This window comes from Giraffa tippelskirchi, chromosome 9 (assembly GCF_054371585.1).
Source record: "Giraffa tippelskirchi isolate mGirTip1 chromosome 9, T2T-mGirTip1v1.2.pri, whole genome shotgun sequence".
NCBI classification, from domain to species: domain Eukaryota; kingdom Metazoa; phylum Chordata; class Mammalia; order Artiodactyla; family Giraffidae; genus Giraffa; species Giraffa tippelskirchi.
In genome coordinates, this window is record NC_137283.1 from 157,548,317 (window position 1) to 157,575,347 (window position 27,031).

The 27,031-nt window shown below is 44.4% G+C and overlaps 1 protein-coding gene and 1 pseudogene across 1 annotated transcript in view; one reads left to right on the forward strand and one right to left on the reverse strand.

Annotated features, from left to right (window-relative positions):
• The window catches only part of TULP4 (TUB like protein 4), a 196,324-nt gene that overhangs the window by 8,680 nt on the left and 160,613 nt on the right, over positions 1 to 27,031 (forward strand). The window lies entirely within an intron of this gene.
• LOC145521940 (large ribosomal subunit protein P1 pseudogene) lies at positions 2,271 to 25,054 on the reverse strand (annotated as a pseudogene).

Genomic DNA, 27,031 nt, shown 5'->3' on the forward strand with positions numbered 1-27,031 from the left:
AAGCTTCAGACAGCCTTTTAGCTGATTGGCAAATTCAGCTCCAATGGTTAGAATATCAGAACATGCATGATAAGAAGTTAGGCTAATGCTGTGGATGAAAAGCCTGCACACCCAGAGCTGACATTTCAGTTACTGTATGTAAGTGTTAAAATATCAGAAAATTTGTGTATTAACATCTGTCATATATAAGAATGCCTTAAAGTCATACCTGGAATTAACTTACCTGAGAGAAAGGAGTTTAAGGAGGTTAGATCATGGAACGGGTAGGTGGGTGGCTTAACTTGGGTCACGTTTTCCAGTGCCTACCAATACTTTGAATCCTTTTCATTTTTGTGCTTGCCATAAAGATGGCAATGAGAAATGAGAAACCCATGGCCCATGAAATGAGAAAGCCAGTCTGTGCTGCCTGTGTAGGAAGTTAACTTTTTAGAGTTTTCTGATATCTGAATGATGAAATAAATTCTGTAATATTTGAAATGTTGACTAAAACACAGCAACTCTTAGTAAAAAATAGCTCACAGTTTATTCCAGTAGTAATAATTTTTAATACTTTGATGGAGTGAGTATGTAAGTGGCACACACATTGCTTTGTCTCCTCACCCAACGGTGATTCTGAGGGATTTGGGAATAAATTAAGTTGTGTTGGATTGGGGCGCTGCCCAGAATCTATCCATTGTGGCTTACTCGAGCATCAGCTCCCAAACTTTTTGAGTTTATAGCACCCTGGTTGTGTTTGATTTTGTATCTCCCTCCTCCTCACCATTCTTACAGCCATGACAGCCCAGATCTCTGTTATAAGTGGAGGGCAAAGTGCTGATGTATGAAGTCCACAAATTATCGCCATAATTCAATTTTATCTAATTATGTCAACCTTTAATTTTAACTCATCAGTACTGAACCTTTTCTGGACGATTAACAAGCTGCGTGATTACAGTGCTGTATGGAATAGAATTCTTTAGGTTTTTGATCAACTGATTAATGTTGTTTTGAAAAATTTTGTGATACAGTATAGTAAATAAGGGGCTTCCCAGGTGGCACTAGTGGTAAAGAACCCGCCAGCCAATGCAGGAGATGTAAGAGACGCAAGTTCGATCCCTGGACCGGGAAGATCCCCTGGAGGAGGAAATGGCAACCCACTCCAGTATTCTTGCCTGGAGAATATCATGGACAGAGGAGCCTAGTGGGCTACAGCCCATAGGGTCGTGAAGAGTTGGACACAACTGAAGTGACTTAGCATGCATACACAAAGTGAATAGGACTTGTATCTTATATGTATTGATGTGCAAGCAATGGGATAGAGAAACCTTAAGTACCCTCCATTGTAGGTTCCTCCTAGGCTAAAAATGCTTTTCTTTACAGAGGTATGCATAGAAACAGTAATGTTTATGAGGTGCTTTGGCATCGGCTTACTATGAATTTAATGTAATAAACTTATTGTAAATAAGTAGAGAAGCCTCAGGAGTGACCCATGGTTCAGAAATAGTGTATTGTTCTTAATTCTGAGAGCCTGGGATACCCCATTGCCTTCCCTTTCTTTGATGTCTGATTTGCAAATGGTGGTGGTCTCCGCTGATTAGTGGTCATAGAAATGGCTCCAGTCTCCTTGGCTGTCCTCTTATGTTCAGATGGTGAAGGTTTTCTCTTTTGCGAGACACAGAAAGATGCACGTGCTTGGCTTTGGGGAACAGAGCTATTTCTCTGGTGTATGCAGACAGCTGAAGCTTTGTGGAGAAGAGGTAAGCACTGTCACGTGAATGGTACCAACAATCACTGGAGGTCAATTTAAGCCAGTTACTTCACCCTTTTAATTCTGGGCAGTTATCATCAGTCCTTTTACTCGATGGTAAATGACTAGCACATTTGGTTTGAGTTGAGCCTCCTTTAGTGGTGATGAGCAGTAACATGGACCCAAGCTGAAATGTCTGAGGAAGGAGGCGTCTTGGACTCATTCATAGATTAAATCATCAATAAACTTCCAGAAGTTAAGGTTGAGTTTAATTCTTCTCCTCTCTTTGTATCTATCTCACCTTAAGCACTGTCTTAAGTACTTAGTGTTATTTTGAGAAGTAAACCATCTCATAGCATAGGAAATTCTAGGTAAGTAGGGCAACAGAAAGTCTGCAGAAGGTTATATATCAATATATAATTATATTATATCTTATATTGGAGAATATAATCAACTAGGATGCAGAGTTTTAGCTCCTAATTCTTTTTTGTTTTTTTTTTTTGCAAAAAACTCAGCCTTTTATTGTATGTGTTCCTAAAGAGGTTTAGTCAAGAAGACCAGAGCCCACGTCATGGTCAGACTCTTCAGATTCTTTTCTGGGCTTCTGCTTTCTTGTCCTCACCTGGGGCAGCAGGGTGGAGGGGGCAGGACCTCCCGCTGGTGGAGCATCAGCTGCTGGGGCAGGGCCACTAGCCCCCGCCTTGCAGGTGAGGTCCCCGATGTTGACACTGGCCAAAGCCTTTGCAAACAAGCCTGGCCAGGAAGGACCAGCTGCTTTAACGAGGGCATTGATCTTGCCCTCCGTGACCATCACCTCTTTGTTGTGCAGGATGAGGGCCTGGTAGATGCAGGCAAGCTCCAAGGCGGAGGCCACAGTACTGGCGAATATGGAGGGGGCTGCCGGGTGAGGTGCTACCCCAGCGCAGCCTGAGCTTCCTCGGAAGGATGGAGCATCTTAGCAGCAGCTGTGGAAAGCAGCTCCTGAATTTTTATCTAGTGGTTTTAATCATGGTCACACTGTTGTGTGAAAAGTATTTTGTTTCTTGACCTCTATACTGTTTTATGTGTGAAACTTCAGTGTTCTTTTTGCTTAATTTTGATATGATTAATGTGACTTAAATTAATTCTTAATATGATTCTAACTCTGACATAATATAAACTATGCATATATGAGGACTTATATATGAGGTCATATATCTTTTTTAAAAAAATTTGCTTACAGATTGACTTTTGGCTGTCCTCAGTCTTCATTGCAGTTCGAGGGCCTCTCATTGCGATGGCTTTTCCTGTTAGTGAGCATGGGCTCTAGGGCATGTGGGCTCAGTAGTTGTGGCTCATGGACTTAGTTGCCCTGTGGCATGAGGGATCTTCCCCGACCAGGAATCAGACCTGTGCCCCCTGCACTGGCAGGTGGATTCTTAACTGCTGGACCACCAGGGAAGTCCTGGGGACATCTTGAAAGAAATACATTCTTTCTTCAAATTCTTTAGTCCCCTTCTAAATTTAAAAGCCCGAAAATAGCAACAACCAAAAGATTACTAAGATAGGTTGGTTCTAATGTAAACTGGTGAGTTGTTGTAGCTATATTTTATTTTAAAAAAGATGCTTTTCTTTGAATATGTGAGTCTCTAGAAGTCCAGATAAATGGGGCCCCAGGTGGGAAGCGACTGCCCACCTGTGGTGAATGCTTTTCTGATTCCTTCTTTTCTGATTGGCTGGTGCTGAAATTTGAATCTGGTTTTGACCTGTGGAGGTCTTGGCACACTTTAGTCTTCTCTCGGGATTCCCTCTTCTGGTTGTGGTTGGACCTATTTTCACTATTATGGGCACCAAGTAGGTAACCTTAACATATTGGGCTCATAGAAGAAAAGAGTCGTGGATTCTAGAAGGACACTTTGGTTGGGAGTGGTCTAAGAAGTTAAATGGAGTTCACTGCTTATGGAGAAGGCTACACTAAAGTTCTGCTTTCTATAACAGAGCCCCTAGGTGTGGGTGGTGAGGTGGGGAAAACACGTGGTTTAAGGAGCCCAGATTCGAGTTTGGCATACGGATTTGAGTTGTGTGAAAGCAATTGTAGCAGATGGAGCACTTAGGCATGTGGCCTTTTCTTTCTTTTAATTAAAAAAAAGTTTACTGTGTTCTGTATATGTATCCCTCTTCTTGTGTATAAATGATCTCCTCCTTTCTTGGTTGCCTTTCAGTTCCAACTCTGTTCATAGTACATTTTATGTGTAAAAGTTCAAATTTTCTATGTAGTCAAATCTATCTTTTTTCCATAGTTTCTGCTTTGATCATTTGCTTAGAAAGTCTTTACCTGTGGAGTGCTTTTCTTGCTTTCTTTTAATAAAGCAGTCAGGTGTTTTAAACTTTAAGCTTTGAATCTTGGAATAATAATCTTGGATTCACAGAAAAGGTGCAAAGATACCTTGTACAGAGAGTTCCTCAGGCTCCTCACCCAGCTCACTCTGATGTTACCACCCTGTAGAACTACAGGACATTTGTCAAAACTAAGAAGTCAGCATCGGTGCAAGTGTATTGTCATTAACTAAGCTCTAGACTTCCTTCCAGTTGCAGCAGTGTTTTCACTGATGTCCTTCCCAGGGTACCACGCTGCTTAAGAGGGGAGAGTTTTGAAGAGGCAGGACCACACATGTCAATGTGTTCTGTGGAGTAGGTGAGCTCCAGACACTGCACTTGTGTGAAATGTGGCAGCTTTATGGTTTACAGAATTCTTTCACACACACATAATGGAAAACATTCTTTTTTTAAAAAATTAATTTTTGGCTGTGCTGGGTCTTCGTTGCTGCGTGCGGGTTTTCTCCAGTTGTGGTGAGTGGGTGCTACTCTGGAGTTGCAGTGTGCAGGCTTCAGCAGCTGCAGCACGTGGGCTCTAGAGCACAGGCCCAGAAGTTGTGGTACCTTGGCTTAGTTACTCTGCAGCATGTGGAATCTTCCTGAATAAGGGATCGAATCCAGGTCTCCCACATTGGTAGGTGGATTCTTTACCCCTGAGCCACCAGGGAAGCCCGAGGGAAAATATTCTTGATTGTCAGTCTTATTAGACACACCTGCCCCTAGGAAGTGTGTGTCTTGGGAGTGCCTTCTGCATTTGTGTGGCCATGTAGGTGTAGAAATACCTCTGAAACTGTCCACACTGTTTCCCTGCATGGCAATTCCCTAGAATGTCTTTGCTCTCACACTGTTACCTCGTTCTTTTGCCTGGACTGGAGTGAAAAATCATATGTTGTTGATTTTTTTAAGTCTCAGAAAGGTGGCCTCACCATGAGGAAGCATTGTAAGTTCCTCGACATCAAAGTAAGCCCAGAATATCACTCTTTCATCCTCCAGAATTGTGGTGCTAGGCACTGCTGGTCTTCTAACTTTATTGCCCAAATGGTGGTGTATCTAATGAGAAAAAATGTGGTTGGCATATACAAACACATGTTTTACTCTTTAGATGGGTTTGAGACTCTCTGGGGCTTGCTCACCCATCTCTACCTTACTGTGAGTAGAGACAGATGAATGAAGTCAGAGGTGGGGAGGGCAGGCAGGAAGTTAGGTGTAGAACACAAGCCATGTTGAGTGACTCCATGCCCACACTGCCTGATAAAAATAGCATGAGCAGGGAGGCCTTAGATGCCTCTTCACTTGCTATCTATAGGCATCACGACTCATACGCCTTCACGTGAGCTGGGCTGAGCTTTCTCGTGGGCGACTGCTGGCTTCTACCGTGCATTCAAGTCAGTCCCCTCTTCAGACTGAAAACACATTTTCTCAGCCTTTTCTGATTTGTGAAACACCACCACCCTGCCTTTTGATTTAGAAAGCAGTGAGAATGTGATTGCCAGGCATGCTTGTGGAGAAGGGATCAAAGAAAAAGCTGAGAAGAGGACCCTGGGTTGATTTTCTGCAGACCCCTTAGACAGTTTCCGTAGAGTTGTTCTGTTCTATCTCAACTCTTAGAGAAAATCAGTAGGTCACATTGGAAAACCTCCACCCAGGTCACAAGTAAATCAATGGAAATATAATTTTTAAAGCACATGTCCATTAGTAGATTATACCTGCTTCAGTTTGGCCAGAATTAGCCTCCCCACACACCACCACCCCCCTGCCCCCCAGAGGATTTTTCTTGATGGCTTGTGACTTTTTCTATGAGTTTTAGTTATGGTCATTGCTTTTACAAAGACTTTTTTTTACATCAGCTGTTTTGTCTGGTCTTCACAGCAACCCTGCACATTAGGTCAAGCATGTATTTTTCATTTTATGAGAAAACTGAGGTCTGGGTGTATGCTCATGGTCGTGTAACTGTTAAGCAGAAGTCTTGGGATAAGTCCACACCTGCTGATCAAAAGGCCTGCATCTCTTCTCTTCTGCCCTGTGGCCTCCCCTCCAGGCTGTTGGCACTGGTGTTATAGACACAGGTGGGCGAGGCCAGTAGAGGTGTCTCTTGGTGACAGCTGGCATATCTCTCAGACTGGTAACTAGCTGCCCCTGTCCTTTCTTCCCTTTGTAAGGGATTTGAGGCTTTGTTCAGATACTCTCCCCGTCTGCATGACTGTCCCAGCACAGGGGTTTATCCTGGTCTGTGTCAGCCGATCATGCTGGTCCCACTCACTGCTGGTGACTGCAGTGGGGATAAGCGTGAGCCCTAATTCTTTTCTACCAGGAGGTTCTGGAAAACTTCTCAGTCTTAAAATGACAACACAAGGAAAGATAGTCCTTTTTTTCTGAGCATGGTCCTGTCTGAGTGTGGTGCCTGGAGTTGCTGCAGCCGTGTTGCCTCAGTCTGAACATGAAGCTGGTGCAGGGGAGAGGACAGAGCCAAGAAGAGAGCCGAGTTCCTCAGAGTCCAGCCCCCACTGCTTTCGGACTTCTTGTGCGAAATAAATTTCCCTATTGTATAAGGCAGCCTGAGTTGAGATTACTTGCACTGAAAGACATGCTAACTCTTTCATTCATTCATAACTGTGAAGGGATTTGATCTGGTCAGAAGATCAGAGATTGCTTCCTTGAGGAAAGGCACAGGCCTTGGTGAAAGAAATCCATTTTGTGTTGGGCCTGTATCCCATGCTTAAAGGTTTTGGTCTTTATTGCAGGAGCAGAGCCATTGAAGGGTTTCATTACTGGAGAGTGGCAGGAGAGCCGTGAGCTATAGTTCATTCAAGCTGCCTCTACTAAAGAAAACCTTGGCTTAACATTCCAAAGAGTCCTGTTTGATTTGCTGAGCAGGAAAGGAGCAGTCAGTGGTTAAGGCCCTGGTGATTAGCAGGTACGTCCACAAAGCACAGAGGAGCATCTCTGCTTGGAGTCTGATGAAATAAACAGTCTACTTTTTCTTTTCTCCCTTCTTGCTAGTGTGTGTGTGTGTGATATACACACACACACAAAGTTTTATGTATGTACACATGCTACATGCACGGAGGCAGCTTTCAGGTTTTCTAATTTAGGCGTAATTTGTGAATAGTCTCTCATTCTCTTAGTGTTTGATCATTTAAATTAAAAAAAATTGCAGCTAAGAAATCTGTGTTGGAGTTATAAAAACAACCTGGATAGTTTCATTGTAAATAAAATGTTAAGGATGTATTAATGTGTCTGAAATTGAACTTTTAGCATCTCCAGAGGTTTTTCTCCAGATTTGGTGGAGTAAGATCTGCTCTGATTCTCATACATATGGATACATTAGAAAACTGGATTCTGTCCCAGTGTAATCAGGCCGGGAACCAGCCTGAACTGCAGAGTGAAACTGCAACGAAAGCTGCAGTCTCCTGTAATCATATTAGGATGCGATGTGGTCCCTCTTTATGTTTATTAATTAGTGGAGTTGTAATGAGACTCCCCCCTGCTTTTAAGGATGCTGATCAGTGGGCATCTGGGCGGGATTGGAGTTGTGTTTGGGAGCCTTCTGCGTGCAGGTAGGAGGGATCAGTGTTTCAGGTGGTGGCAGGTGAGCTTCCCGCCAAGTTGGCATAATGGGAACAGGACTCTTCCGGGTTGCCATCTGTTTGTGGCTGATAGGAAACCAGCAGTGACTTCTGAGGAGTTTATGTTGAAATACTTAGGAATTAGAAATAGTAAGATCGTGCTGATCAGGTCTTAGGAGGTGGGGGAAATAGACTGGAGTGAGTTTTCATCACTCCTCATTTTAGGAGAAAGCAGCCTGGGTTCAGCAGTCCCCACTCCCACCTCCCCCAAACCACAACTCTCTTCTCCCCACTCAGACAACCTCTCAGGTCACCCCAGTTCTGTCCTGAATTGCCCATGGTAAGGGGACAGGTTATTTACATGACTGTTACAGGTAACACCATGCGTGGTGTTTGTTACAGGGTGGGGGGTTCAGTCTGTCTCTGTGACTCTTGATGTATCATGTTTTTTGTGGTTGTTTTAAATTGTGGTAAAACATGCACAATGTATTTTACCATTGTAGCTCTTTAGATGGTGTACAGTTCAGTGGCAGTCCATTTACGCAGTTGTGTGACTGTCACAATGGGTCGTGTTTTCACTAAGTACTTTGACATACATAAGAAATAGTGGATGCTTCTTCTCTGTTTACAAAATATGCATAAAAACCATCAGTATGCGCTGATGGGTGTCCCTCTGGTTTTAAACTGGAGTTTGTTTCCCTTCTGCATGAGCGTTGACTCGGTGGATTAGGGGTATTGTGCCCCTGTTTCTCTGGGTTGGCTTTGCTGTTCTGGCAGCTGGGAAGCTCTGCTCTTCAGGCACAGTGCTTTGTGATGGTGTTCTCTTGTGAAGCAGGGGTGTGGGGTAGGGGATAGCTCACTTCCCTTTGAGCCTGGCGTTACCTGGTTAACTGGAGGGGCTGACCTCGGGTGGCTTGCTGAGGATGCAGGAGGCTGCAGGCAGTCATCTGTTCAGCCACTGCCACCAGTGCAGGTGCTGAGGTGCTGCCTGCCTCCCTCTGCTTGCAGACCCTACTGGGTTCCCTCTACCTCCTGCAGGCTTCTATCTTATCTCTTTGAAAATAGTCCACAGAAAGGACCCTGGAGTCTGCTGTCAGATAGGGTACTCGTGGTTACAAGTAAGAGAGATCTAAGTGAACTCAGTCACACATGAAAGGCAATTGGAAGGGTTTCGGGTTGTCTCCTTGAATCTCTGCAGGGATACAGCTGGGCTACAGACCAGGACCCAGAGACTGGAACACGCTGTGGATGGGCCTGGGAAGCGCTTTGCTTCTCTCTGTCCCCATCCTTAGCTTCCCTCAGTGCTTCTGAGCTCTCAGTTACAGACCAGTGTCCTCTACTCCCCAGTCCATGCGGCAGAGCATGGCTGCCACACCCCTGTTTTTCATGTCATGACTAGAGAAAGTCTCTCTGCTCCAGCATTTCATGGGAAGAGCTGACAAGGGGTCACGGAAAATGGAACCAGGCTGTGAATGCGCCTAGGCAACTTTGCATTCAGATTTAAACAGAATAATAAAACCCCAAGTGAAACCAAAACAAAATACTACCACCCCTACTACTCTACCAACAAAAAAAAATCCGGTAAGTTGAGGAGATGAGCCTGCTAAATAAATTCTGGAGTTGCCCTTTTAAGAATTAAATTTCTGCTTTGGTGAAATGAATTATTAAAATTTTTTTTTAGTGAAATAAATTATAGCCTGTTTTTATGTCAGCATTGTTTGAACTCAGAAATTGTGGCTGAAGTTTAATTAAGCGAGGTAGCTTGATGTGGGAGATATGTTCCTGAAAACCTGAGTATAAATAAAATATTTTAAATTAAATTATATTTTTAATACACAAGGAGAGTCAGTGGTTAGGGCCCTGATCCCCTGCTATCAGAAGGGATCCTTTTGTGAATTTTTTTTCTAAAATCCAGTAATTTTAACCTTGTGAAACTGAATCTTCCTATATCACATTCACTAGATCAAGGTGTGCCAGTGGATTGTTCATTTTTAATGTTGTTGTCTTGTTGGGGTCACTGGTTCATTGGCACATCGAGTACTCCACCTATCTCTGAAGTTTTGAATAATAGTCCTCTTTTAGTTGTTTGGTTATACACGTAGGTTGTCCCCTGTATGAATCTGAGAGCCCTCTATGAGTTGGAATTAAATTGGGATTGACTGCGCTTCTGAATTGCGAAGCTGTATGCACTAATCCAAGCAGGTTCAAAAGCATCACCTAGTGATTGCAAGACAAAGACAGAGCAGTCTGATAATCCTGAGAGTTGTTCATAGTGCAATTCAAGGATTTGGGAATTGGTGGTCTTCTCAAATGTGCAGCATCTGTTGTGTTTTCACATCAGTCACAAAGGTGGTTTATTACCCATTTGACTTATTAGTGTATTTAAAATGAAAACTCAGTTTTCCCCTCCTCAGAAAACATGGGTTGTGAGGAAGCGTGAGTGTTACTGGCTTTGCGGGGAAGGACGTGATGAGCACCTGAGTAAATGGTGCTGCAGTGGAAGACCACACCCTCTGGAAGGCTGCTCTGTCTGACATTCCCCTCACTCTACTGAGTGTCCTGCCTTCTGAAGGACATTTATTACTGCTTTAAAAGATTTATAAGCCCCTGGTATTCTAAAGCAGTGCTTAAGGAGCCCTGCAGTTGAGTGAAAGTTGGGAGTGCTGTGTATGGGTTATGGGAAACACTTTATTCCATATGACCTTTCTCTCCTGCACACCATGGGGGATGCCTCTGACATGTCTTGTCTTAAACAGAACACGTGCAACCATCCTTCTCTCTCAGAACTGCAGAGCTGGGATGCTCTGAGGACTGGGGAGACTCAGTGATTTCAAAACAGCAAGTTAGAAGTAATACTGTAAAAACAGAAAAGCATTTACAAGAAGGCCAATTTCACGTGGTGCCTTATGGCAACCCAGAAAGAATCAAATTAATACTGTAAATTTGACAAAGCACCCCACCTTTTAGTTTATAAAACATAATACATTCTTCAGAGTATTTCTATAAACGTTGTCACCTTTGATCTTTATAGTGTTGTCAGTAAAGGTGATAAAGAATGGAGCAAATCGCGTCTTCGTTCACGGATGGGAGAGAGTCTGGGAGCAGCTGTGCACCCCTAACTAACTAGCACTGCTGACCTGTCCTTTTCACACTTCACTTTTTCTGACCCTCCTTTCCGCGCCCCCCCCCCCATGTTTTGGCTGCACCTTGCAGCATGTGGGATCTTCGTTGCCTGACCAGGGATCGAACTGGTGCCCCAGCAGTGGAAATTTGGAGTCCTAACCCATGGGCCACCAGGGAAGTCCCTGAAAACATTTTTTATGTTACATTTGTATTTGATCATTTTAAGGAACTTTGAGAGAGGGAAGGATTAGGTAAACACATGGATTCATTCATCACTTTGAATTGATTCGTATGTGTTTGGTTCTCCCATTTTACTGAATCCTCTTAATAGTACTAATTTTATTCAATTCTGTTTTGCAGACGGAAAATTATATTATTTATAAATAAGGATGATTGTTTCCTCTTTCCATTTTTGTATGACTTTTTTTCCCTGTCATAATGCACTTCTTGGAATTTGTAGTGATATTGAATAACATTGTTGGTGAACATCTTTGGCTTAATCTTCATGTTAGCCAAACTGCCTTTCAGTTCAGTTCAGTCGCTCAGTCGTGTCCAACTCTTTGCGACCCCATGAATTGCAGCACGCCAGGCCTCTCTGTCCATCACCAACTCCCGGAGTCTACCCAAACCCATGTCCATCGAGTTGGTGATGCCATCCAACCATCTCATCCTCTGTCGTCCCCTTCTCCTCCCGCCCCCAATCCTACCCAGCATTAGGGTCTTTTCCAATGAGTCAACTCTTCGCATGAGGTGGCCAAAGTATTGGAATTTCAGCTTCAACATCAGTCCTTCCAATGAACACCCAGGATTGATCTCTTTTAGGATGGACTGATTGGATCTCCTTGCAGTCCAAGGGACTCTCAAGAGTCTTCTCCAACACCACAGTTCAAAAGCATCAATTCTGTGGTGCTCAGCTTTCTTCACCGTCCAACTCTCACATTCATACATGACCACTGGAAAAACCATAGCCTTGACTAGACGGACCTTTGTTGGCAAAGTAATGTCTCTGCTTTTAAATATGCTATCTAGGTTGGCCATAACCTTCCTTCCAAGAAGTAAGCGTCTTTTAATTTCATGGCTGCAATCACCATCAGCAGTGATTTTGGAGCCCCAAAAAATAAAGTCTGACACTGTTTCTACTGTTTCCCCATCTATTTGCCATGAAGTGATGGGACCAGATGCCATGATCTTAGTTTTCTGAACGTTGAGCTTTAAGCCAACTTTTTCACTCTCCTCTCTCGCTTTCATCAAGAGGCTCTTTAGTTCTTCTTCACTTTCTGCCATAAGGGTGGTGTCATCTGCGTATCTGAGGTTATTGATATTTCTCCCGGCAATCTTGATTCCAGCTTGTGTTTCTTCCAGCCCAGCGTTTCTCATGATGTACTCTGCATGTAAGTTAAATAAGCAGGGTGAAAATATAGAGCCTTGACGTACTCCTTTTCCTATTTGGAACCAGTCTGTTCCATGTCCAGTTCTAACTGTTGCTTCCTGACCTGCATACAGGTTTCTCAAGAGACAGGTCAAATGGTCTGGTATTCCCATCTCTTTCAGAATTTTCCACGGTTTATTGTGATCCACGCAGTCAAAGGCTTTGGCATAGTCAATAAAGCAGAAATAGATGTTTTTCTGGAGCTCTCTTGCTTTTTCGATGATCCAGCGGATATTGGCAATTTGATCTCTGGTTCCTCTGCCTTTTCTGAAACCAGCTTGAACATCTGGAAGTTCACGGTTCACGTATTGCTGAAGCCTGGCTTGGAGAATTTTGAGCATTACTTTACTAGCGTGTGAGATGAGTGCAATTGTGCGGTAGTTTGAGCATTCTTTGGCATTGCCTTTCTTTGGGATTGGAATGAAAACTGACCTTTTCCAGTCCTGTGGCCACTGCTGAGTTTTCCAAATTTGCTGGCACATCGAGTGCAGCACTTTCACAGCATCACCTTTGAGGATTTGAAATAGCTCAACTGGAATTCCATCACCTCCACTAGCTTTGTTCGTAGTGATGCTTTCTAAGGCCCACTTGACTTCACATTCCAGGATGTCTGGCTCTAGGTGAGTGATCACACCATCGTGATTATCTGGGTCGTGAAGATCTTTTTTGTACAGTTCTTCTGTGTATTCTTTCCACCTCTTCTTAATATCTTCTGCTTCTGTTAGGTCCCTACCATCTCTGTCCTTTATCGAGCCTATCTTTGCATGAAATGTTCCTTTGGTATCTCTAATTTTCTTGAAGAGGTCTCTAGTCTTTCCCAATCTGTTGTTTTCCTCTATTTCTTTGCATTGATCGCTGACGAAGGCTTTCTTATCTCTCCTTACTATTCTTTGGGACTCTGCATTCCGATGGGAATATCTTTCCTTTTCTCCTTTGCTTTTCGCTTCTCTTCTCTTCCCAGCTATCTGTAAGCCTTTAGCACTGTGGTTTTTAGTCACTTTCTGCATATTGCCCAGTTGCTGTCTGGAAAGGGGAACTGATATTGATTGTGTGTGCCACTTACAGCCTTACCAGTGTTGAGTGCCCAGAGTGTTGCCACAGCTCTTCCTAACCTATAGTTCTGTCATGTTAACATTAAATTTGAGTTTTGTCATTGGTTATTTCCTCTAAACATTCTGGAGTCCATGAGAACAGTCAGAGTTGACCTTACACAGCTTTCCCTTCCTATTCCAAAGCAGCTTCAGTGTGAAGTGGAAATTACTGTTGTTATTCTGGCAGCACAGTTTGGTGGAGAAAGTGTAGCCCTTGGAGTTAAATATCAAATCGTAGCTCTGTCACTAATAGCCTGATGAGTTTTTGATAAGTTTAAGTTAAACTCTTTGAGTCTTGTTTAATCATTTATGAACTAGGAAGGGGCTTTGAATGTGGAGGAAGGTGCACAGTGGGCTCTTGGTGATGCAGAGCTCACTTCCTGATCCTTGCCTCTTCTCTGCTCAGTGGTTTTTATTAACATGCTAGGCCCATTCAGCAGGAATTGGCCAAGATTTTGATAGACTTTCATTTTATTCAGAGATAAGTTTTACTCCCCATGCCTCATGATTCTTTGTCCCTGACTTTCCAATTGAAGTCAGAGTAAATGATTGTTTTTACATTTTTTTAAAATAATTTACTTTACTCCAGTTTTTAAATTGCTTAATGGGTGTAATGTACATAACATTATAACAGCAATGTCTAGCATTTATTGAGCAACTGTAACTGTGTGACAAGCGGGTAATTAAAGTACTTTGTGTATGTTTATTTAATCTTCCCAGCAATCCTTTGTCACAGAAGCTCAGACAGGTCTCTGAGCTCAGGAGGGTGACCCTGACTATACTTCCTGGCGATCTGACTCCTGAGCTGTGCTTCTAACTGCTGCTGCCCTGGACTGCCATTGTGGCCTTGAAGGATTTGTTCCCTTTATTCTGTATTCCTGAAGCCTATTCTAGTATGTGTATGTGTGTGTGTAGAAACAAATCTTCGTTTTTGAAAAAGCTACTGATTATGAAGTTAGATAGCAAGTGTCAAATATAGAGCACTCATATCTATTGAATATGTTAATTCTAGTCTGTTGAATTCATTAGAATCTGTTAGAATTAGAAGTCATTAAGACTTTTTCCTTACCTAGGCAGTATAATTTGATTTATCCCCCTTGAAATTGCCATACAGATCTGAACATCTCTACTATATGTCTAGAACCATGGTTTAGTTTTGTCCTAGATTATTATAAAGTGTTTGTTATTGGGGTATTTTTTAAAAAATTATTAAAAATACACATAACAAAATATTTACCATCTTAATCATTTTTAAGCTATGGTTCACTGATATTAAATACACTTATAATGTTGTGCAACTGTGGCCACCATCCATCTTTATAACTTTCCTCATTCTGTAAAACTGAAACTCTATACCTGTTAAACAGTGTTCTCCCTGAAGCTGCTGTCAGCCACCATTCCACCTCCTCTCTTGGACCAACTTAATTAGCTCAAATAAGGAATCGTATAGCACTTGTCTTTTTGGGACTAGCTTTGTGTCACTAGCATGGTGTCCTCAAGGCTCTGGACTTGCTTGTCAATATGTTTCTTGTCAGTAAGTTCTCCATCCTTTGGCTCATGGTTAAGGTCTCTCTCTTGCTTTTTTTCCTTCACTATTGTACTATCTCCTTAAGCTCTTACACTGACTTTATGTTGCCAGGATCAGTCATTCATTCAAGATTGTCTCAGCTCTGCCCCATTGCACTTTGTTGGCTTTCGTTATAGCATATCTCTGGTAACATTGATGTTCATGTGTTCCACCCATCCTCTCTGACGACACAGGGAGCAGCTCTGGGCAGGGACTGGATTTCATTGAATTTCACAGTGCCAAGTCCCAACATGGTTGTCTGGGCTTGGGTGGTGGGTGTCCCTTGGCTGCTTTTCTTGTTTCATATCTCACGCTGGACTCTTGCAGCTAAAATTAATACACGTCAGCTATAAAGAAAACTGTGGCCACCGTAGTTTTCATCATTCTATTCTTTTCATGATTTTTCCTCTTTGGCCCCAGAATTTCTCCTTGAAATTCTTGATTCTTCCCTGACAAAACATCTCCTAAATTAGAGGTAGTTTTTATCTGAGCTTCCATTGTGCCCAAATAGTGGCATCTTTCAAGGCTGCTTTCACTTTTGTCTCAGTTTATGTGCCAGCCTATTATTTAATGTAAGCAGTTTGTGATAGTCTCTCAGTCCTATTTTACTTTGTTTTCACTTGTTGCTTATCATGTGGTAATCACCAAAGTATTTGAATCTTCCTCAGGGGGATAGCTGTTTTGGTCCCCCTTCCTCAGAGTTGTGTCATGAGGCCTTGATGAGGATGGGAAGAGAAACCTCTAACCCACATATGCTTTGTGTCTTAGTTGAGAGAGTTTGTTTTTTTTTTTTAATTGTATGGACCTTTAGAAATTTTGAAAGGGAGTTTTAATTCAGGTGTAACGATCTTCCCAAAATAAAATAATAAGTTCTCAGAAGTTGGATTTTTAAAAGTTAGAAAGCTCGGAGAATGTATCTGTGCGGGAAAAAGATTCCCACGTTTGGGAATCTAGGATTGTGCTTGAGGTGAGATAAAGCATGTGTGTCGAGTGTTGGAGGGGCAGGTCCTTGAAAGAATGAGCAGTGGAGACCTTAAAAGTATTTGCAGAAACAAAAGGTTAGAATCTTTGATTTTTAAAGAGAAACTTAGGAGTGGATTTTAGGAGTAAGGTGGCTGAATTCCAAGAGATTAGCTCAAGAGTTGCTGCCCTCTGGGAGGTTACAGTCAAGGGCAGGAGGAGCAAAGCTGCACCCACTAGATTTAATTCAGGGGAGATGCTGAATGTCATATGATAGGATGGTGGATGTATTTCAGGCACCCGGAAGAAGAGTTTCTGCATTGGGAGTCACCGGTGGACTGATGGCCACCATAGTTTTCACCATTATATTCTTTTCATTATTTCTCTTCTTTGTCCCCATAAATGACTGTGATCTTATTAATAGCTAAGAACTTTTGCTTAGTCAAATAGCTCAGTTGGTAAAGAATCTACCTGCAATGCAGGAGACTCCGGTTTGATTCCTGGATTGGGAAGATCCCCTGGAGAAGGGAAAGGCTACCCACTCCAGTATTCTGGCCTAGAGACTTCCACGGACCGTATAGTCCATGGGGTCGCAAAGAGTCAGACACAACTGAGTGACTCTCATTTCACTTCACTTTGCTTAGTTTGGAAGATAATGGTATTAATAGTTCTTACTTGTTAAGTAGGTACTTAATAATGAGCACTGTGACCGCAAACATTCTAGGTCCTGCCAAGGTGGAGGAACCAGCAAAGGAGACAGAGAAAGAAGAGTCAAGAGGGACGAGGAAGGCCAGCAGGGAGTTCCTGCCAAGATCTTACAGATGGGGAAGCTGAGACTCTGAGTGGTTAAAGGACAAAGCTGTAAAGTGAGCTGTGAAGACTGAGGAGTGAGTGATGGAGTGTGTGTTCAGATGCCAGAGTCCCCCCTTCTTAAGCTCTTCTGCTTCCCACATTTACAGGTGTTACCACACCAAGTTATAATTTCAATGTAAAACAAAGAAATGTGACAGTGTAGTTTGTGTAACTTAATCTTCAGTTCAGTTCAGTCACCCAGTTGTGTCCAACTCTTTGTGACCCCATGGACTGCAGCATGCCAGGCTTCCCTGTCCATCACCAACTCCCGGAGCTTGCTCAAACCCATGTCCATCGAGTCGGTGATGCCATCCAAACATCTCATTCTCTGTCGCCCTCTTTTCCTCCTGCCCTCAGTCTTTCCCAGCATCAGGGTCTTTTCCAGTGAGTCAGCTCTTTGCATCCAGTGGCCAAAGGATTGGAGCTTCAGCTTCAGCATCAGTCCTTCCAGTGAATATTCGGGACTGATATCCTGTAGATTGACCAGTTTGATCTCCTTGCAGTCCAAGGGATTCTCAAGAGTCTTAATCTTAGGGAGATGCGTAGCTCTCAGTGTATGTTTTACATTTGTAGACTGAAAAAAAATGCACAGCCTATAATTTGAGAATTATGATTTATTTGGTGAACAAAACTGAGGCCTTAGATCTGGAAGACAGCCTCTCAGATAATGTTGAAGGACTACTCCGAAGGGTAAGAGAGAAGCCAGGATATAGAGGGGTTTTGGGGATAAAAACCAGGTGATCGGACCATCAAAGGATTACTGTTAATTACAGTTAATGAATTCAGCACTTTTCTCTGTATGGAAAGATGTCAGAGTCTGGGCTTATTGAAGTTGCTCATTTGACATGCACCTTAACTATCTTGGGCTCATATCCTGCTTTTCTCCATCTGGGGGTGGTGGCTGCAGTAGCTGCTGGCTTGATGGCTGCGAGCCATTTGTTTACTGATGTATTAGGCAGGAAGTAGTTTTCATCCACATACTTTTTCTTAGCCAAAAGGCTGAGAAGTGATCAGTCCATGTTTTAAATATAGAAAATAGCTTATGGACTTCGATTCATGGGTTTTAGATGCCTGGGGAACTCATGACCTGTATTTGGGAATCTGGTCCAGCCTTGCCATTTTACTTGAGAGAGCAGACACCCTTGTTGAGGGACTTATTCCAGACCTCACTGGAATGGACTTCAGTCTACTGACTTCCTGCACATTGCCTTTGGAACACATGTTCTTTTACAGATAGTGTTGTAAATGGAAGTTAAGTAGGGTTGAAGTGAACGCATAAGATGCTGTTAATAAAAACGCCCTCATCAGAGCCACTGGTGTGACCTCCTTGGGGCCCTATCCAGTGTCTTCATCCAGCCTGAACGCCCAGCAGACCTTCTTGCTGCATTGGTAAGACTCCACCCCTTGTTGGTTCCCTCCTCCTCTTGACTCTTTCTCAGTTTCTGGTGCTGGCTCCTCCACTTGGTGTGGCCTCAGTGTTGCAATTCCATAGGGTTTGTCACTGGACCCGTTTTTCTCCTTCATCTTCATTCTCTCCTTCATGGACTCACTGTTTTTTTGCAGTTAACTCATCTTGATGTAGCTGACTCTTAAATTCATACTTCTAGTCCAGACTTCCAGAGAAGGCAATGGCATCCCACTCCATTACTCTTGCCTGGAAAATCCCATGGATGGAGGAGCCTGGTAGGCTGCAGTCCATGGGGTCGCACAAAGTCAGACGCGACTGAGGTGACTTAGCAGCAGCAGTCCAGACTTCTCCTCTGAGCTTTGGATTTATGTGTCCAGCTACTTACTTGACCTTGACAGATGTTTCACAGAAACTGCAAACTTAACTTGCCAAATGAAACCTCTGTACCTGTTCATAGCAACCCTGTCCTGCTCTTCGGTTATTGCCACCTCCAACTGGGAATCAGCTGTGATGATAACAGTAAGAGCTGACATTTATTGAGAATTGATTATGTGCCAGGTACTTCCTTAAGGGCATTACATGAATTAACTTGATCTGTGTAGTTCTAATGAGAATACCATGAGGTAGGTGATGATGGTGTTATACTAGTCATAGTGAGTTAGATGATTTAGCTCCTAGCATATACCAGCCATTGTTCTCTAAGCATGTTGTAAATGCTCAGTGAATTCTCAAATCACCAAGGGGGATACTGTACTATCCCTGGTTGACAGGTCATGTCAGAAACTGAAACACAGAGAGATGACTTACTTTCCACCACCCTGCAGGTCTTCCGACTAGTGACTCTGGAGCTGGCCCACTGCCACAACCCTCTGCCTGTGCTTTCTGCTTTGTCTCTGTCCCCCGAGGGCTCTTCCACATGGCAGCCACATTGGCCTGAGCCTGAAAACCAAAATGTTTTTGTCTGCTGCTGAAAGCTCTTCAAGGGCTCCCTCTGTGCTCAGAGTAAGATGTGTGCTCCTCTCTGTGGCTCTCAAGGGCCCCCCTAAACCTTGTCTCTGCCCGTGGTCTCTCCCGGGGCACTCAGCTCTTCTTGAGCAGCAGCAGGGCTTGTAATGAACTAGGGAGACCCTGCTTCTGAAGCAGTAAAAACAGCGTGTTCTTAGTTGACCATGGAAGAGCACACACCACCCTGATCAGTGACTGCTTCGGCTGCTCTCTGGTCCTCCGCTCACGGTTTACCCAGGTAACAATGCTGTAGAAGGTGCTGACTTGTGACGCGCACACCTTCTGATCCCCTGCCCACAGCACTGTTGCATCTTTAATTTGGAATTACTGGAAGTAATGAGTGTAGGGCAGCACTTTCTCTGCTAACATCCCGAGGCATTTCTGTTGTGCAGATAGGGCCTAAGCTCTTAGGATCTGTAAATGTCCTTTTGCCTGGCTCCTCCTGGTCCCAGGTTCCCCCTTTACAGTTCTTCAGCCAGGGAGGTCAGGGAAAGATGGAGATGGCTTCATGGACATTAAAGAGTGCTTGCATGCGTATGTGTAGGGGAAGTACTGTTGTATTAGCCCAAGTCCATTGTGGGGTGTGTGACTTATGGACTAGCCTGTGTAGCAGTGATAATGCTTGATGTCACTTTGTTAACGATTGTGTAGTCAGAGTTCTGTGTGTGGAATAACGGGGAAGTTTGTAGCAGCCATATAGGCACGAACAGCTCCTCCTCCTTGTCCTCTGCTGCCTTCCTGGTGTGGGGGAGCTCAGGGTGGGCTGGATCAGATCTCATTTCTCGTGTCAGTTTTGTGTTGGGCCTTCTCAGCAAGAAGCAGAGGCTCCCTCCCTCTCGCTAAATTCATCATCATAGTTGTGGAGTGACGAGTTCAAGGGATCTTAAATCTGTTGATTGTCAGTTAAGTGGACAGCACTGTATTTGCTTTAGATGAAGTACTAGGGGAATGGTGGAGTCTGTTTTCATAGCTCATTTCAAACTCTTCAAGGTGTCCACTCTTGATGGATTTTATTGACAGTGCAGCTTCATAAAGAAAGAGCCAAGTCCAGCCCCTAATCTTTGCCTTTGTGGCTTTAATATAGTCTTTATCAAGTCTCTATTTAATACATGGCTTAAACTATGGGAAAATATCAGTAAGTTTCAAATGATTTCACCAGTGTTTAACTTCAGATAATTATGTTAAAAAAAAAAGAAACGAAAATTCTCCCTCTCCCAGCCCAGTCGTTTGACACTAGCGTGACTAGGACAGTGTCTTGGCCTGTCTCCTTCCCCAGCCCCTGGAATGGTACTGAGGCACACAGCACACAGACCTCTTCTTTTTCTTCCAGAAAGTTCTAGGATGCAACAGACAACTGGGAATACTGGGTACTTACTTGGCGCGAGATTAGCACATGAACTCTTCTACCTAGAACATAGGCCATTACTTCAGAACCGTGTTTGAAACTGGGTAGTATCTCTTTATGAGCAGACTCAGTGTGAGACAGTAACCGTATATGTGGATAGACAAGAGATGCATCATGGCAGATGTGTGGGTTTGGCTTTCTCAGTAACTGGGGAGTCGAAATTGACCATTTGGTAAGTGAGAAAATGGCATATTTTAAAAATATATTTTCTCTTCATTTCCTTCTATTGATCAACTTCAGTGTTTGTTGTTGAGAGGTAGGCCTTGGGGTGGATTTTACTTAGAACTGTACAACAGTAATCTTGTGGTAGCAAGCCCAGGGTAATATGAATGCATTTAAAAAGAAGCCTTGCACATTATAAAATGAATAACTGAAGCCATGCCAAGTACTTGGTACTATGCTTTTGTGCCATTGTATCTTTTTTGTGTGTCGGTAGTGTTGCTTTTTTATTATTAATACTTTCCACTGGTCATTTATTACTTTATCCTCCCTGGTTATTTAAAATCAGCTTTGTTCATTTTTCTTCACTGGGAACCCCTTTTCTTAGCTTTTTGGGGTAAGTGGCTGCCTAAATGTAGATTTTATTTTTTACCGTGAAGATTAGTTTCTTATAGAAAGTCTTTGGTGAAATTAAAAACTGTTTCACACCAAAGAAGAAAACTATGGTCATGAGGAGCACCTGCACGACTTGCTTTTCCCCTTAAATGGCTGCCTCAGTGCCTCTGTAGCTTTGAAAATGGTCGGAACAGCCCCTGCCAGCTGTGGGGACAGAGCTGAACGCCCACTGTCCTCAGGAGGGTGGCCGTAGTCGGGTGACCCTGTGTTTGAGGCCCAGGCTGTTGTCGGGTTTGCAGGAGACAGTTGTACATCCTGATAGTGTTTGAAAGGCGCACTCTTAGCATGCAGGACACAGTTTACCTGTGAAACTGGGGGAGGGAAACACTGTCATCCGTCTTCTAAATCAGAAAGGCAAGGAGGTGCTGTATTTGTAGTGTCTGCACTGCTTAGCACAGAGGCTGGGGTGTAAGGTGCTCAAGTTGTCAACTGAAAAAAAAATGCACAGCCCAGAAGTTGAGAATTATGTTTTATAGGCTAATTTTCTGAGGACTGAAAGCCCAGAAGACAGCCTCTCAGATAGCTCTGAGAAACTACTCCCAAGGGTAAGGGAGGAGCCGGGATGTAAAGGGGTTTGTGCAGCAAAAGCCAAGTAGTGGGAACATCAAAAGAGGACTGTTGATTAAAGGAAACCAAACCTCTCAAGTTAAGGAATTTAGCATTTTTCTATGTATGGGAAGATGCAAGAGTCTGGGCTCACTGACATCGTTCCTTTGATGTGGAATCATCCCACCTTAGCCATCTGGGGCCAGAACCATTTTGAGTTCCCTCAGGTCTCACTGTCGGGAAGGAGAGGGTTGGGGGGCCTCTAGTGGCTGATAGCCTGATGGCCACAACCTTGGTTTGCTGATATGAAGGCGGCATTCTTAGTCTGTAGGTGTTTGTTCAGTGAACTAATAGGACAGGTGTATGGATAAATGATGGAGAAGGCAATGGCACCCCACTCCAGTACTCTTGCCTGGAAAATCCCATGGATGGAGGAGCCTGGTAGGCTGCAGTCCATGGGGTCGCTAAGAGTCGGACATGACTGAGTGACTTCACTTTCACTTTTCCCTTTCATGCACTGGAGAAGGAAATGGCAACCCACTCCAGTGTTCTTGCCTGGAGAATCCCAGGGACGGCGGAGCCTGTTGGGCTGCCATCTATGGGGGTCGCACAGAGTCGGACACGACTGAAGCGACTTAGCAGCAGTAGCAGCAGCATGGATAAATGAATTTAGTTGTTTTTATTTTTAAAATATTTTATTTAGCAAGAAACAGCATCTATGTTAAATCTGAGAAAAAGTAGCCCACTTTCAATCGTCGGTGCTCCCAAGTCTTTGGGAAGGTGTCTGGGAAGGACACGGATCATTCCATAGGGCCTGGTAGAGCTAGCCGCCTCAGCTCGGGAACCTTCTGGGAAGGATGTTCGGAAAGGCAGGAGAGGGACACAAGCTCATCATTAGTTTCCACGAATTTTGCTGGTATCTGACTTTGGGGTCCCTGGGTTGAAGTCCTTGCCTTAATTTCCTTATTTATTGAACCAGGCTAAATAGTGAGGTCTTTTTTTTCCCACCCTGGTTTTTAATCCTTCCATCAGCCCAAGGGATGAAAGGGACTGGTGGCGGTTCTTCACGAGCGAGAGACAGGCAGGAGGTGGAGTGTATGCTTTAGGCCCCTTTTCGTAGTCTGGGACTAGTCTGAGTAAGAGTCAAGTTTTTAGGAAGGCTGGAAAGGACCCATTCTCTCTTATTAGCACATTTCAAACCACAGTACCCTGGCACTCCAAAAACTGCTATAACCTTTTAATGTTAAGTTTTTATTCACGTTTTACTATTTTATTGTTGTCCAGTCACTAAGTGGTGTCTGACTCTGCGACCCCATGGACTGCAGCACACCAGGCTTCCTTCACTATCTCCCCAAACTTGCTCAGATTCTTGTCCATTGAGTCAGTGATGCTATCAAACCATCTCATCCTCTGTTCCCCTTCTCCTCCTGCCTTCAGTCTTTCCCAGCATCAGGGTCTTTTCCAATGAGTGGGCTCTTCGCATCAAGTGGCCAAAGTATTGGAGCTTCAGCTTACTATAGGAAGTAATTGTAAATCTTTTACATTTGTGTGAGATTGTTACAGACATATCTTTTCAATCATGTGATGGCTTTTCTGCAGTGCTTTGATGTTGAAATTTTTTCAGAATACAGTTAGAGGGAAAAAGTTTCTTTCCTAGGTAATAGACAGTTTCCTCATTTCTGACAATAAGATATACGTAAGCCATCCTGAGTCTCCTGCCCTGGGTGCAGGCATACTGAAGGCTGGGTTTTTTGTGCTCGGTGTCGACATTTTTGCTGTCTCCTTTTTCTTTTCTGTTTTAAAATTGTTTTATAAGATGATAATCTTATTTTGTATGCACTTTTTACAGGTGCTTTAAATTCTTCAGAGATTCATGCTTTTAATAGATTCATTAAAATAACAATGCATATTCATTATTCATTAAGTGCTTGCTTTGAGTTTATGCTTGTTGTACTACAACCTTCTTTTCCTGCTAACTCCAGTCAGTTTTTCTTTCTTGTTTAGTCCTGGGCCAGGCTTCTCCATGTATTGGTACACAAATACTGTTTTATTTAAGATCTTCAGGTTGCGGTATAAGAACTTGAAGGAAATAGAACCGATTTGTTTCTTCCAAAAGCTAAGCGTTTGATGAATGACTGTGAATCCCTTCTGAGCACCTGGGTGATATAAATCATTGCCTGAACCTAAGATTTGTGTTCATTATCTCCAGCTGTGATTATTGCCCTTGATTGAAATGTGGTTTAAGGGGAGGTTTGGATCATTATCCTTTTTCCTGTTACCCAATGTCTTTTCTTCTATTTGAGGTAATGCTGTTTTTTTGGGAAGAAGCGTTACTCCACTGATTAGAGAGAATCATATGAAGATGAAAGTTCTGCATTTCATTTTCTCATGTTTTATTTGCACACCTACTCAACAGTAGTATGAATTAACTGATTTTTTTCCCTGACACTTTTCACTTTCATTCATGTCACTGTAACAACACCTGTGGGAAGCAGGTATCTGGGTCCTCTAGAGACACAGATACCTTCCTTGATGAATCCCACTGCAGCTTTTCCTCAGGTTTGAGTTCTTTCAGCTGTTTGATGTCTGGAACATTATGTTCTGTGAAAAGCTAAAGTGCGCCTTCAAGCGACGGGACGCAGTGGTGTGCCACTGAACCCTTACCCAGCTGCTTTGAGCATCTCCCCTGTATGGTTATTGTTACAATAGAAAGATAATAAAGAACCTTGAAGCATTATGCCTGGCTACATTCAATAATAATTGAATTAGAATCATAAGCATTTCCAAGCCTTTGGTGATGGTCCGCTTATTCCCCAATCTATATAACCAAATTTCTGTGTAAGACAGTGCCTTGATGTAGAATGTGACATGGTTTGGCTTGTGCTGTGAATCGGATGATTTGACAGTAGCACAACACAACTGATAATTTGTTTCCAATAATGGAACATCCACTTCATTCATCTCATTTCCTGTACACGGGGCTTCCTATACTGTATCTCCTACTTGAATTAACTGGATCTGTGTACTTGTGTTTTTTATGAATAAAGAATGTGTAAAAATCTCAATCTTTATTAAGTATTACATGTTGAAAGGATACTATTTTGGATATACCTGGTTAAATAAAGCACCTTTTGTAAACTAATTTTCTGTGATGCATGGCACCCGTTTTTCTTTCTGCGTGACCACTGGGACTCTCTTTCCGGGGGGGGCAGGGGGTTGTGCCCTGTCCTTGCACTGATTTTGTGTCCCTGAGCACAGAATGGAAATGTTGGGGTCCTCTACTGGACCCCAGCCTGAGTCCTGGGATCCCCGCTGAGCTAAGGGGTTAGGACAGTGGTTCTCACCTGGTAGGGATACTGGACTGTGTCCAGGAACATGTGGTCGTCACACTGGTGGACTCCGGCATCGAGAGAGTGAGGCGGGGAGCTGCTCCACCCCCCACAGCACCCGGAAAACAGTCAGGCCCTAGTGCCAGTGGTGCTGGGAAGGTCAGAGATTGAGAAACGCTGGGTGGGAGGCTACTGGTGGGTGACTTGGGAGCCTCCGCGTGCCCTGCCTGTGGAGCGGGAGGGCTTGGGCTGGGGTCACCGTCAGTTCCCCAGAGCAGACCCCTCAGAGAAGTTCTCTGCCAATGGAGCCTGTCCAGGTGGAGGGTCCGTACCTATGAGCTGAGTGGGACCTAGGAGGATCTGAGCCTGGCAGTGAGGTCTGGGTGCTGAGGGGGTGCAAGTTTAGAGCCCTGACCAGATGGGGTTGGGGGTGGTTCTGCAGGGAGGGTGGGAACTGGGGGTGCAGGGCTTTGCCTGGGTATCTAGGGCAGGGCTCTGTAGTGGCCAGGCTGGGTTTAGGATTGCTGGGTAGGGAATGGGGCCGAAGTTCAGCATCCACGGCTGAGACTCACCCCAATAAGCTGGGTTCCCAGCGGGAGAGGGTCAGGTGGGAGCTGAGGTCAGGGTCCTTCTGGGGCTGAGGATTAGAGGTCAGGGCTGAGGGTCTGGGTCCTTGGAGGCTGAGGGTCAGGGGTCAGGGCTAAGGATCATGGTTCCTTCCGGTGGTGAGGGTCAGGGGTCGGGGCTGAGGATCATGGTCCTTCCAGGGCTGAGGGTCAGGGGTCAGGGCTGAGGATCACGGTCCTTCCAGGGCTGAGGGTCTGGGTACTTGAAGGCTGGGGGTCAGAGGTCAGCGCTAAGGATCATGGTTCCTTCCGAAGCTGAGGGTCAGGGGTCAGGGCTGAGGATCATGGTCCTTCCAAGGCTGAGGGTCTGGGTCCTTGGAGGCTGGGGGTCAGGGGTCAGGGCTAAGAATCATGGTTCCTTCCAGAACTGAGGGTCTGGGTCCTTGGAGGCTGAGGATCAGGGGTCAAGGCTGAGGATCATGGGCCTTCTGGGGCTGGGGGTCAGGGGTCAGGGCTGAGGCTCATGGTCCTTCTGGGGCTGAGGGTCTGGGTCCTGGGAGGCTGAGGGTCAAGGGTCAGGGCTGAGGGTCTGGGTCCTTGGAGGCTGAGGGTCAAGGGTTAAGGCTGAGGATCATGGTCCTTCCAGGGCTGAGGGTCAGGGATCAGGGCTAAGGGTCTTGGTCCTGCTGGGGCTGAGGGTCAGGGTTCTGGGCTGACAGTCTGGGTCCTGATAGAGCTGAGGTTCATGGTCCTGGGGTTGAGGGTCAGAGGTCATGGGTGGGCCATCCTTGGTGAGGAGCTTCTCTGCCAGCAGGGTGGGGCCGTTCAGCTCTGTTCAAGCCCCAGCAGGCACAGGCACAGGCGCCCGTGTCCTTCAGTCAGGAAGACAGGAACCCTTGTGTCCCTGCTCCTGCCGCCCAAAAATTTGTTGTTCCCTGGCCTGACCTGTTCTGCTGGACTACAATTCCCGGCATTGTGTTGAATTTTTAAAATTGTTATATATTTGGAGAAGGGAAAGGCACCCAACAGGAAACCCGGGTTCAGGCTCTGAGTGGGGAAGGTCCCCTGAAGAAGGAAATGGCAACCCACTCCAGTATTCTTCCCTGGAGAATCCTATGGGCAGAGGAGCTACAACCCATAGGGTTGCAAAGAGTTGGACACGACCGAATTGACTGAGCACACATATACGATGAAATAAACACCTGCGTTTTGTGCTCTGCACTCACCACGCCCCAGAGCCTGCTCTTCCAGAGCTGCTCTCATTGCATCTCTCTTGGGCGTGTGTGTTTCCTTCGCCTGCTCTGGGTGTCTCCTAGTCTGACCACTCACCTGGTTTCAGCTCTTGCTCACCTTAGGGATGATTTCCAAACCCACAATGGAAGGTGGTAGAGGGTAGAGTGTGGACCTCTCCTGGAAATGGAAGCTACCAGATAATTCTGGAAGCTGTCCTGCTAGAAACACTTCTAGAAATACTGGAAGAAAATGAGA